Source organism: Muntiacus reevesi, chromosome 21 (genome assembly GCF_963930625.1).
Source record: "Muntiacus reevesi chromosome 21, mMunRee1.1, whole genome shotgun sequence".
Classification (NCBI taxonomy): domain Eukaryota; kingdom Metazoa; phylum Chordata; class Mammalia; order Artiodactyla; family Cervidae; genus Muntiacus; species Muntiacus reevesi.
The window spans coordinates 39,910,353-39,924,872 of record NC_089269.1 but is presented as its reverse complement, the minus strand read 5'-3'; positions in this window follow the sequence as shown (position 1 = coordinate 39,924,872).

Here is a 14,520-nt window from a genome sequence, read left to right as displayed (position 1 = left end):
AACAGATTCGAGGGATTAAATTTAATTGACAGAGTACCTGAAGAAACATGGATAGAGGTTTGTGATATTGTACAGGAGGTGATGATGAAGATCATCCCCAAGAAAAACAAATGTAAAAAGCTAAAATTGTTGTCTGAGGCCTTAAAAGTAGCTGAGAAAAGAAGAGAAGCTAAAGGCAGGGGAGAAAAGGAAAGATGTACTCATCTGAAATCAGAGTTCCAATTAATAGCAATGAGAAATGGAAAGCCTTCCTCAGTGATCAATGCAACAAAATAGAGGCAAACAATAGAATAAGAAAGACTAGAGATCTCTTCAAAAATAGAGACATCAAAGGAACATTTCATGCAAAGATGGACATAACAAAAGAAAGAAACTTTATGGATATAACAGAAGCAGAAGATTTTCAGAAGAGGTGGCAAGAACACACAGAACTTTACAAAAATGATCTTCATGACCCTAAGAACCACGGTGGTTTGATCACTCACCTAGAGCCAGATATCCTGGAATGTGAAGTCAAGTGGGCCTTGGAAAGCATCAGTACCAACAAAGCAAGTGGAGGTGATGGAATTCCAGCGGAGCTATTTCAAATCCTAAAAGATGATGCTGTGAAAGTGCTGCACTCAATAAGCCAGCAAATTTGGAAAACTCAGCAGTGGCCACAGGACTGGAAAATATCAGTTTTCATCATAATCCAAAAGAAAATAAATGCCAAAGAATGTTCAAACTACCGCACAACTGCACTCATCTCACATGCTAGCAAAGAAATGCTCAAAATTCTCCAAGTCAGGCTTCAACAGTATATGAACCATGAACTTCCAGATGTTCAAGCTGCATTTAGAAAGGGCAGAGAACCAGAGATCAAATTGTCAACATCCATTGGATGATAGAAAAAGTAAGAGAGTTCCAGGGAAAAAAAAATCTACTTCTGCTTTATTGACTACACCAAAGCATTTGACTGTGTGGATCACAACAAACTGTTGAAAATTCTTCAAGAGATGGGAATACCAGACCACTTTACCTGCCTCCTGAGAACTGTGTATGCAGGTCAGGAAGCAACATTTAGAACCAGACATGGAACAAAAGACTTGTCCCAAATTGGGAAAGGAGTCCATCAAGGCTGTATATTTTCACCCTGCTTATTTAACTTGCATGCGGAGTACATCACGCATAACACTGGGTTGGATGAAGTACAAGCTGGAATCAAGATTGTGAAAAATATAAAAACCTCAGATATGCAGATGACACCACCCTTATGGCAGAAAGCAAAGAGGAACTAAAGATGATGAAAGTGAGAGAGGAGAGTAAAAAAAGCTGCCTTAAAATTCAACATCTACAATTTTATTCAATGAAAAAAAGAAAAACTGGTATTCTTTTAAAAAATCTCCAAATAATTGTTGAATATATTTTCCTTGAAAAAACATTTAAAACAAGTTTGAGTATCCTTTAATTAACACATTCTTTCTACACTCCCCAGCAACACCCATTGTTTCTTAGGGAATAGTCCTTGCTCCTTATGTCTTTTTTATCTACTCACTGCCTTGCAATCTCTTCCAGGCTTTTGTTTTAAATAACTACAATATGTGAATAAATCCAAATGCTTGTTTTCAACTGGAAACTGTTTTCAACTATCCAAACTACAAACCTCTAAAAACAACTGCATATTAATTATCACTAATTAGATGTCTAAAATTTTAGCTTACACTTGTATGTGTTCAGTCCTGTCTGACTCCTCACAACCCAGGAGTCTGTAACCTACCAGACTCCTTGGCCCATGGAGTTTTCCAGACAAAAATACTGGAGCAGGTTGCCATTTCCTACTCCAGGGGATCTTCCTGACGCAGAGATTGAACCTGAATCTCCTGCGTCCCCTACATTGGCAGGCAGATTTGTTTGTTTTTTTGTTTGTTTTACCACTGAACCACATTACATTGTTCTACAACAAAACTACTATTCCTCTCTCAAAACCTACCTTCCCGCACATTCTTCTTCATTTTTATCAATGACATTTTTATTCTTCATTATTTAGTCCCATGAAAAAGTGATAGTGTTATTTGCTGTTTGTGACTCTAGGACTGTAGCCCGCTAGGCTCCTCTGTCTGGGGGATGCTCCAGGCAAGAATACTGTCGTCAGTAGCCAATCCCTTCTTCAGGCGATCTTCCTGACCCAGGGATCCAACCCAGGTTTCCCACCTTACAGGTAGACTCTTTACTGTCTGAATCCCTAGGGAAGTCCATGTAGCCCCATATAGTACCATTTTTGTTGAATACTCATTTTCTTTGCAGCATGATATACATTACTACTTTTGTATTAGGGCTACAGAATATAATACATAATTACAGAAACAGCTTTATATGTACAACAAACGCAGATTGTATTTTGCATTGTAATCTCATGGCTGAAAAAAGTAGATTAAAATCAAGTTGACCTTTTCATTGTTTTTCTTAAATATTTCCTAAATGAATGAATAAATAAATATGTTTGTATATATACACATAGATGTAATTATTCCTAAATATTAATTTTTTTAAATAGAAGTAAATATCTTTTAATTTGAATGATCCTGTTAGTACTGTTTAATTTTTACTGATAAAAAAATCCTAATTGAGGAGCTCCCTGGTGGTGGAGTGGTTAGGATTCAGCTCATTGCTATGACTCAGATTCAACCCCTGGTCTGAGAACTGAAATCCCACAAGCCATTTGGGGAGGGGTGGGAGACTTATTTAAAAAAAGAAAAACTTAAAAACATTTTTTCCCCAGAAACTCCAAAGTTTGTTTCATATGATTGCTGTCAAATTATGATAAGTATTTACTAATTATAACACTGATAGACTTAGGATTCAATATGTAATGATCTTACAAATATATGTTGTAGTTTATATGGAATTTTAGTGTCCAAAAATAGTTTGTAAATCCCTTAGAACATAGAAAAATTATATTACATTTCACATATATATTCTAAACAAATGTATTTTCATACTCTATTAAAATTTTAAACTTTTATTAGGTATTCAATAAGGTTAGTCTTTTCCCCCTGAAGTAAAATTATAAGATGGAACTTGGGAAAATTCTAAGGAGTCCATTTAGAATGACAATAGTTCTCCTAAGACCTGGCACTGTTTCCTGTGTTTGCTTAGGCCAAAGACTTCCACTACAGATCCAGACATATTTTGGTGTTAGTTGATAGTCTAGACTTTTTTTCTAGGAATAATATGATAGACATATTCAATCTCAGTCTACACTTGGAAAATACACTCTATGATGAGCTTTAAAGAGCTTAAGTAGTCAGGCTGCTTGACTTTTAAACCATGCTTAATTTTTTACCTGATATATAATCTTTAGCAAACCATTTAACTTTGTTATCTTTCATTATCTCATCTATAAAACTGAGATAATAAAAATAATTTATATAACAGAGTTGCTGTGAGATTTAAATGAGGTAATATATGAAAAGCAGTGTAGAATAACCTGACATTTTATTAATGCTAAGGGAATGTCTTCAGTTATGGTTAAAGCATAAAATATATATTCTGGATCTGGATATATTCCAACTTCCATTTTTGGCATCCCTTTCCTCTTTCTTGAACTCTAGTCTCCTCTCCTTTTTTTTTTTTTTTTTTTTTCCCTTACTGATCCTCTCTATCCCAGTGTAAGCTAGAATTGTGGACCCTATATTCCTTCCCACTCAACAAAATGCTACTTGGTTATTAGCAGACAAACAAAATGACAGTTGTTAAGGATTTAAGATACAGCTTCTCCTAGTATTGATTTCATTTGAAGAGGAGAGAAGCAGAATATTCTAGAAGGATTTGTTTGGGTCAATTATCTATCAGCAATATAATCCAGAATTTTATCTCCTGTCAAGTGCTTTCACAGAATTCACAAGTGGCATGGCAGGGAACTGGTTTATTACCTCTGTGAAGTTGCTTCACTTGGGCTTTCATGCAATTCCTGTGGGTTCTAAATGTATTAGTTATCTATTTCCAAACACCTTCCTTTGTAGAAAAAAAAAATCATCTATTTTGCTTTCTATTTATTTTTATATGCTCAGAATATCTTTTGTTTGCCTTCTTTATATCTGACTTACAATATTTATTTTTTCACACCTCTTTGACTATTGTCTGCTAGAAGACACTATCATAATTTAATCACCTAGTGATTGGTCAATAATAATCACTTTATAAATCTTTAAATAATAAAATTTAACTCAGAAAATATCCTCATACAAATTTTTCTGACATATTCTACATTTATACAGGAACACTATTCATCCTTTTATTTTTACTTTGTGATATAAAGAATAGAAGTATTTCCTAAGGCTGACAAGATACATAGATAATTATTATCTTTTCTAATAGAATAAAAGCTTATCATTAATTAACAGCTAATTGGCTATTTACCATGACACATTTCAAAGCATATCAGACTTTATAGATCTTTAGTTTGTGCATCAACTGCTCCATAGCACTGATTAGTATAATTTCTTCTCACTGTTCATGTCCTTTCATAACAATGTGTGAAAAGTCTGAGAATGGAAATTTATAGGATAATATCCTGACATTATCTATTTCTCAAATATATTCCCACTAGCTTGTGCTGAAATGACATTGATACAAACAGGACCACAGCAGTGGTGGATGTTCCTAAAAGTGACCCTCCATGAGCCAAATCCTTGAAAATCCCCTGAGTGTAGATTCGGAGAAGGAGATGGCAACCCACTCCAGTATTCTTGCCTGGAGAAGTCCGTGGACAAAGGAGCCTGGCAGGCTATAGTCCATGGGGTTGCAAAGAGTCGAAAACCACTGAGCGACTATCACTGACTGAGTGTAGATTAAACCTGGAATATCACCATGAAAGTGTTAGTTGTTCAGTAGTGTCCAATCCTTTTGCAACCCCATAGACCGTAGCCCAACCAGGCTCTTCTGTCCCTAGGATTTCCCAGGCAAGAATACTGGAGTAGGTAGCCATTCCCTTCTCCAAGGGATCTTCCAGACCCAGGGATCGAACCTGCATCTCCTGAATTGCAAGCGGATTTCTTACTGTATGAGCCAGCAGGGAAGCCCTAAAAAATCTGGAACATATTTCTAATCAATTAAAAAAAAAAAAACCCTGATATAATGTCAGTACATGGCAGTGAGATGCTGCTGTGACAGGTATTTTAAATGAGGAGAAACTTTGTAACTAGAAAGTGAGCTAAGGCTGGAATAATTTTGATGAGCATGATACAGAAGTTATCAGCATATGAACACTGTTAGTTGAAATTCAGATATGAAAGCAGTGTCTTTTGGAGATTAGAAGGTGAGAAGTATGTTATTAGAAACTGGATGAAGATATCCTTGTTATGTAGCAGCAGAAAAATTAATAAAATCCTTGTCTGCATTTATATGGAAAGCAGAATTTGTAAGAGATCAGTTTGGTCATATAGCTAAAGGAGATTTCCAAAGAACACTGTGTATGGGGTTGTATTCTTTCTTGCTGTTTACAGTAAAACATGAGAAGTGAGAAATAAATAGAGGGAAGAACTATTAAACAAAAAGCAACCAGGACTAGATCATTTTGATGTTTACCAGCCTCTTCAGTGCAGCAAAAGATGTTACAATTAAGATCAGGAAAGCATCTCTAGAGACACGACTGAGGGTAAGACTGTGATTGTATAACATTTTGCTTAAAGCTCAGAAAGGCCGTAAGGACAGAGTATCTGGGCATACAAGTGGCCTCCAAAGATGTTAAGGTGTGACTTACAGATCTCAGTCAAACCACAGAGTTTCCCGGAAGCTTAAGGACATTGTTCCTCAACCATCTCAGTAATTTCTTGTTGCAGACTTACATTTATATTTAATATTAGATTCTAAAATTAACATTTCTTTTACTTTGTCCTGTCATAACTATGTAATTTCTCCAGCCCTGTCACCTCCACAGGAAGCTAGGGTTGTATCTTGGGCATTTTAGAAATAAGGTCATGGAAAAGAAAATGCCATAAATAAATAAATAAATAAATAAATAAATAAATAATAAATAAATAAATAAATAAATAAATACACATAAATAAGTACATCCCATGGTTGTAGATTATAATCCAAAAACTTTATGCATTGACTCAAAAAATAAAGAAAGAATAATGAAGAGATAGAAAGTAAAATCCAGGAAAAGTTTAGAAACCATCTTTAAATTAATACACCTAGAGACTCAAATCAGTTTACTGTGGCTAAGTCACAGAAGGTCTCAGTCAAGAGAAGCTAGTGATAGCTTACAGTGAATAATGCTGGATCTGTGATTTCCAAAGAAGATTTAGTTTAAGGATCAGGGACCAGGCTTGATCACTTAGAGTTTTTGTATGGCAGAAGATTTATTACAGTGAAAAAGGACAAAGAAAGCTTCTCACACAGACATCAGAAGGGGACTGAGAGGCCTTATATACTTTTACCAGACCCACTCCCACAATGCACATCTTAAATTAGCAAGATTAGAACTATCAATACAAAGGTCTTACCAGATCCACTCCCACATTTTAAGATAACAAGATTAGCCAGAAGTTTGTTCTTAAGAAGAAGAAACATGTCCTTGAGCAAAATACATTGTTGTTATAATCCAACAAACCCTTGAGCAAGATGAGTTGTTTTGCTGTGTAATCATTAGCTCTGGGCTTAAAGAAATTCAGTCTTAAAGATAAGAAGTAAGTGTTTCAGGAAAAAAAAATAAAATGTCTTATGTGACTAAGACAAGACAATGTAGAAAGAAACGTTTGTCCTTTTCTCCTCCTTGAGGGCCCCAGACCCCTTATCAACCTAGCTAAGAATTAACTCTTTCACTGGGTCACTCGCTCAGTCACTCAGTCGTGTTCGACTCTTTGCGACCCCATGGACTGTAGCCTACTACGCCCCTCCGTCCATGGGATTTTCCAGGCAAGCGTACTGGAGTGGGTTGCCATTTCCTTCTCCACAGGATCTTCCTGACCCAGGGATTGAACCTGGGTCTCCCGCACTGTACGCAGACGCTTTGCCTGTCTGAGCCACCAGGGAAGTCCATTCACTGGGATATAAAAATAGAGAAACAAGCACTTACATATTGAGCAAAGGGGCTGAAATAGTAGAACAAGTTGACAGACATAAACCAGAGCCAGTCTCAGATGTCCGTCTGCCAGGATATTAATTGCTCAGTCCTGTCCCACTCTTTGCAACCTCATGGACTGTGGACTGTAGCACGCCAGGCTTCCCCATTCATTACCAACTCGCGGAGTTTGTTCAAACTCATGTCCATCGAGTCAGTGATGCCATCCACACATCTCATCCTCTGTCATCCCCTTCTCCTCCGACCTTCAATCTTTCCCAGCATCAGGGTCTTTTCCAATTAATCAGTTCTTTGCATCAGGTAGCCAAAGTATTGGAGCTTCAGCTTTAACATCAGTCCTTCCAATGAATATTCAGGACTGATTTCCTTTAGGATGGACCGGTTGGATATCCTTGAGATCGAAGGGACTCTCAAGAGTCTTCTCCAACACCACAGTTCAAAAACACCAATTCTTCAGCACTCAGTCTTCTTTATAGTCCAACTCTCACATCCATACAAGAATACAGGAAAAAAAAAAAAAAAAAAACATTACTTTGACTACATGGACCTTTGTTGGCAAAGTAATATCTCTGTTTTTTAATATGCTGTCTAGGTTGCTAATAGTGTTCCTTCCAAGGAATAAATGTCTTTTATTTATTTATTTATTTAAATCTTTTTATTTTTTTATTTTTCCATTTATTTTTATTAGTTCGAGGCTAATTACTCTACAATACTGTAGTGGGTTTTGTCATACATTGACATGAATCAGCCATGGATTTACATGTATTCCCCATCCAGATCCCCCCTCCCACCTCCCTCTATACCCAATCCCTCTGGGTCTTCCCAGTGCACCAGGCCCGAGCACTTGTCTCATGCATCCAACCTGGGCTGATGCTCATCAGCAGACGAATGGATAAGGAAGCTGTGGTACATATACACCATGGAATATTACTCAGCCATTAAAAAGAATTCATTTGAATCAGTTCTAATGAGGTGGATGAAACTGGAGCCCATTATACAGAGTGAAGTAAGCCAGAAAGACAAAGAACATTACAGAAAGTGTCTTTTAATTTCATGGCTGCAGTCACCATCTGCAATGATTTTGGAGCTCAAAAAAAATAAAGTCTGACACTGTTTCCACTGTCTCCCCATCTATTTCCCATGAGGTGATGGGGCCAGATGCCATGATCTTAGTTTTCTGAATGTTGAGATTTAAGCCAACTTTCTCACTCTCTTCTTTCACTTTCATCAAGAGGCTCTTTTGTTCTTCTTCACTTTCTGCCATAAGGTGGTGTCATCTGCATATCTAAGGTTAATTAATATTTCTCCTGGCAATCTTGATTCCAGCTTGTGCTTCATTCAGCCCAACATTTCTCAAGATGTACTCTGCATATAAATTAAATTAGCAGGGTGACAACATACAGCCTTGAGGTACTCCTTTCCTATTTGGAACCAGCCTGTTGTTCCATGTCCAGTTCTAACTGTTGCTTCCTGACCTGCATACAAGTTTCTCAAGAGGCAGGTCAGGTGGTCTGGTATGCCTATCTCTTCCAGAATTTTCCAGATTCTTGTGATCCACACAGTCAAAGGCTTTGGCATAGTCAATAAAGCAGAAATAGATTTTTTTTTTTTTTTTTTTTTTCTGGAGCTCTCTTGCTTTTTTGATGATCCAGTGGATATTAGCAATTTGATCTCTGGTTCCTTTGCCTTTTCTAAAACCAGCTTGAACATCTGGCAGCTCACGGTTCACATATTGCTGAAGCCTGGCTTGGAGAATTTTGAGCATTACTTTAATAGCGTGTTAGATAAGTGCAATTGTGCGGTAGCTTGAGTATTCTTTGGGATTGCCTTTCTTAGGCACTGGAACGAAAACTGACCTTTTCCAGTCCTGTGGCCACTGCTGAGTTTTCCTAATTTGCTGGATTATTAAGTGCAGCACTTTCACAGCATCATCTTTCAGGATTTGAAATAGCTCAACTGGAATTCCATCACCTCCATTAGCTTTGTTTGCAGTGATGCTTTCTGAGGCCCACCTGACTTCACATTCCAAGATGCCTGGCTTTAGGTGAGTGGTCACACCATCGTGATAGTCTGGGTCGTGAAGATCTTTTTTGTACAGTTCTGTGTATTCTTGCCACCTCTTAATATCTTCTGCTTCTGTTAGCTCCATACCATTTCTGTCCTTTATTGAGCCCATCTTTACATGAAATGTACCCTTGGTATCTTTAATTTTCTTGAAGAGATCTCTAGTCTTTCCCATTCTATTGTTTTCCTCTATGTCTTTGCATTGATCATTGAGTAAGGCTTTCTTATCTCTCCGTACTATTCTTTGGAACTCTACATTCAAATGGGTATATCTTCCCTTTTCTCCTTTGCTTTTTGCTTCCTTTCTTTTCATAGTTATTTGTAAGGCCTCCACAGACAGCTGCTTTACTTTTTTGCATTTTTTTTTCCCCTTTGGGGGTGGTCTTGAGTCTTTTCTCCTGTACAATGTCAGAAACCTCCACTGATAGTTCATCAGGCATTCTGTCTATCAGACCTATTCCCTTAAATCTATTTCTCACCTCCCCTATATAGTCATAAGGGATTTGATTTAGGTCATACCTGAATGGTCTAGTTGTTTTCTCCACTTTCTTCAATTTCAGTCTGAAGTTGGCAGTAAGGAGTTCATGATCTGAGCCACAATCAGCTCCCCGTCTTGTTTTTGCTGACTGTATAGAGCTTCTCCATATTTGGCTGCAAAAATATAAGCAGTCTGATTTCAGTGTCGACCGTCTGGTGATGTCCATGTGTAGAGTCTTCTCTTGTGTTGTTGGAAGAGGGTGTTTGCTATGACCAGTGCATTCTCTTGGCAGAACTCTATAAGCCTTTTCCCTGCTTCATTCTGTACTCCAAGGCCAAATTTACCTGTTACTCCAGTTGTTTCTTGCCTTCCTACTTTTGCATTCCGGTTCCCTGTAATGAAAAGGACATCTTTTTTGGGTGTTAGTTCTAGAAGTTCTTGTAGGTCTTCATAGAACTGTTCAACTTCAGCTTCTTCAGTGTTACTGGTAGAGTCATAGACTTGGACTACCATGATATTGAATGGTTTGCCTTGGAATGAACAGAGATCATTCTGTTGTTTTTGAGATTGCATCCAAGTATTACATTTCAGACTCTTTTTTTGACTATGATGGCTACTCCATTTCTTCTAAAGGAGTCCTGCCCACAAAGTAGATATTATTGAAAGGTTGCTGCTGAACGATAAGACGCGGGATTCTTGGCATCCGGAGGAGACAAATTCAATCCGGGGCCAGAGACGAGGCTGGATAGCTCAGAGCTTTTGTGTAATAAAGTTTTATTAAAGTATAAAGGAGATAGAGAAAGCTTCTGACATAGGCATCAGAAGGGGGCAAAAGAGTACCCCCCTCCTAGTCTTTAGCTGTAGGGTATATAGTCACTCACAGTCTGTTAATGAAAAGAAAGGAATGTCATAAAATCTAGAATGGCACCAGATAATTCATCCCAGGCCATAAAACTATTGACTTGCATCTTGTACCAACAAATAGTTTCGTTTACATAGATTAGGGGAACAATACCTGAATAAGTAAGTTAGGCCCTTTGGCGGAACCAACTTGAAGATGGAGTCTGGGGTTCATTAACATAGCTTAAGACAACATTTCCATACGAAAAAGAAATGTATTGGTTAACTCAAGGTTTGGGAGTAGTTAGCTTTAGGTGAGACCAGGTGTCATGGCCACACAGAATGTTAGGAGAAACCTCCTTTTAATTTTGTATAGAGAAGGAAAAACAGATCGCTAGTTTGTTCTTTTCTGCCGGTTAAGAGAGATAAAAATGTCTGGCACTTACAGTCTCATACCTCCATTTGGAGACCCCTGGCCTTCCTGCCTGTTACTCTCTCATTATGGTCATCTGAGTTAAATTCACCCATTCCAGTCCATCTTCGTTTGCTGATTCCTAGAATGTTGATGCTCACTCTTGTCATCTCCTGTTTGATCACTCCCAATTTGCCTTGATTAATGGACCTAACATTCCAGGTTCCTATGCAATATTGTTCTTTACAGCATCAAATTTTATATTCACCACTAGATACATCCACAACTAAGCATTGTTTTTGTTTTGGATCACCCACTTTATTCTTTCTGGAGCTATTAGTAATTGCCCTCTCCCCTTCCACGGTAGCATTTTGGAAGCCTTCCAACCTGGGAGGCTTATCTTCTGGTGTGTCATATCTTTTTTGTTTTCATGCTGTTCAGGGGGTTCTCCAGGCTAGAATACTGGAGTGGATTGGCCATTTCGTCCTCCAGTGGGCTAAGTTTTGTCAGAACACTTCACTAGGACCTGCCCATCTTGGGTGGTCTTGCATGGCATGGCTCATAGTTTCAATGAGTTGTGCATTTGTGCAAGTCTCTTCATGATGACACAGCTGTGATCCATGAAGGTATCTGTATCATCTAATCTGCTATCAATTCATTGTAATGTGTTTCATTTGTTATTGTATTTCGTAGTTCTGTATTTTTTTAAACACTTCTTTGTTTCTTGTTGAAATTCTTGTTCTGTTAACATATTCTTTCCCTAATTCACTTGGTACTCTTATTACAAAAGCTTTTAATTCTTTATCTGCTGAATTGCTTATTTCTGTTTCATTTTGACTTTTTTTTCGAGATTTTTTTTCTTGTTCTTTAAATTGAAATGAATTCCTTTGTCTTCTCTTTTTTGCTTAATTTTTTTTTTCTGTCCCTATGAAATTAGGCAAAACAGTTAACTCTTCTAGTCTTAAAGGGATGTCCTTGTGTGGGGGCATCACTACACAGACTATGTATGTCATAGAGCTGGATCTGACTTGAGCACGAGACAGATCCTTCCAGAGGTGGTGCTGGCAGCAATCAGTCTAGTAGGACATGGGGCTGCAAATAGAAGACCTACAGCTGGAAAGGTATGAGCTAGGGTTTCTCTTCTCAGTGGGTAACCCCTCTCTGTTGGGGGTGGAGTCAGGTCCCAAGTTGCTGGAGCAGAAGCCTTGAGAGTCAGGTCTAAGTTGACTCCATTCCTTCCAAGTGCTGTTCTTTCTCCACCCAACACCAGCACCTTCTCCCCAGAAGCAAGTATTGCTGGGATAAAAGGGGCTGACATGGGCTCTCAGCACGAATCTGGGTGTGGACTGTGGCAGCCCCAATCCCAATCAGTGTCCCCGAACATTACTCATGTAAAATCACCAGTAATGGCTGCCCTAACCCAACCGAGTCAGCGGTCATTCTGGATCTGGGCTGGCACAGTATCTCACAATCGAGCACATTCCTTAACCATAGCAACCGTCTCTTTAGCATGAAGTCGTATCACAAGCAAACAGAACACAGCAGGGACCCAGTGCAGGCTGGGGTATGCCGGAGCAGTTGTGGGAAAGAGGCCAGGGTCCCAGGCAGTTTCAATTTTTTTTTCTGCCTTATTTCAGAAATATGCAATGCATGCACACTCTTCATGAACAGATTCTGGGCTTCCTACAGACTTCTTGTGAGCCCACTGGTTTTCTAACGAGTAAGTGGACTCAATCTCCAGTGTCAGACCCTAGGGTTCTCGTGCCCAATATGTGACTCAAACAGTTCACTCCCCATGGAGAATCTCTACTTTTACAATCCCACCCCCTTCTGTGTCCCTTTCCAGGGAAACAGACTTCAATCTGCTTGTTCCCCTTCCCTTCCTACTCAGTTATGTTTGGATCTTTCTTACAGCCTTGTTTGCCTAGCAGTCTTTCTGCCAATCTCCAGTTAGTTTTCAGGGAGAATGACTCCACATGTAGATGCATTTTTGATGTATTTGTCAGGGTAGGTAAGTTCAGTGTCCTCTTCCTAAACCACCTTAATCTCTTCTTACAAACATAGTATTTTGATACATTAAGAATAACATCATGGTGTATCAACACAGATTGATTTGCATATATTGAAGAAATGAAAAAAAAGCTATTGACAAAGGTTTAATCTCCCAAATAAATGAGCAGCTCATACAGCTCAATATCGGGAAAATAGAACAATCCAATCAAAAAAGTGGGCAGAAGATCTAAACAGGTTTTTTCCAAACAAGACATACAGATGGCCAAGAGGCACATGAAAAGATGCAAATCATCACTCAGTGTTAGAGGAATCAAAACTCCAAAGAGATTTCACCTCCCACTAGCCCAGAGGGCCATCATCAATAAATAAATAAATAAACAAAAATTCCACAAACAATAAATGCTGGAGATGGTGTGGAGAAAAGAGAACCCTCCTATACTGTTGGTGGGGATGCAAACTGACAAAGCTACTATGGAGAACAGTATGGGGGTTCCTTAAAAGCAACAACAACAACAAAGCTAAAAATAATACTACCATATGATCTAGCAATCCCACTACTGGACATACACCATGAGAAAACCACAATTCAAAAAGACACATGTACTCCAATGTTCACTATGGCATTACTTTCAATAACCAGGGCATGGAAGCAACACAGATGTTCAGGGGCAGGTGACTAGATAAAGAAGACATGGTACATAATATATATATGTATATTATATGTATAATATGATTATTATTCAGTCATAAAAAGGAAAGAATTTTAGTTAGTTGTGAGGTAGATAAGCCTAGAGTCTGTTATGCAGAGTAAAGTAAGTCAGAAAGAGAAAAATTAATATATATTAATGCACATATATGAAATCTAGAAAAAAATCTAGAACCTATTTGCAGGGTAGAATTGGAGATACAGACACAGAGAACAGACTTACGGACACAGCAGGGGAAGGAGAGGATGGGATGAATTGAGAAAATAGCATTGACATATAAACACTGTCAGTGTGAGCTAGATATCTAGAGGGAAGCTTCTGAATGACACAGGGATCCCAGCCTGGCGCTGTGTGACAACCTAGAGGGGTAGGATGGGGGAGTGGGAGGGAGGCTTAAGAAGGAAGAGATGTGTATATCATCACGGCTGATTGTTGGGCAGCAGAAACCAACACAGCAATGGAAAGCAATTATCCTACAATTAAAAGATAAGTTAAATTCCAGGAATACTTTAGAAAAAAGAGCAACTATCATTGCATCTCATGATTGAGCTTTTGCCTCATGTTTGATAGTTAAGGAACCTAAAATTATCTTAGGCATGAATCAAAATAATTTTTCACATGTCTTTTTCTAGTTTTCCTTCTATATATGTGATTGTATAGAAGCACATATAATTTATAAGGACTGCTTTTACTCCAGAGTGAGTAAAATATCAAGTGTGTTCATTAACATTAAATATAAAAGGAAAACAAATTATGAGCTTTGTTCCTTGGTAGAAGTTTTATGTAATAAGAGTCATCTGCTTCATTGCCTTTGATGTATATGAATACATACTTTAATTAGTGCAAACTCAAAGTAAATAGCCAGCTCTTTATCACTATGAGAAAAAATTGGGCTTGGCTTTAGTCACTCAATGATGAAATTAGTAAGGCCAACTCTGTT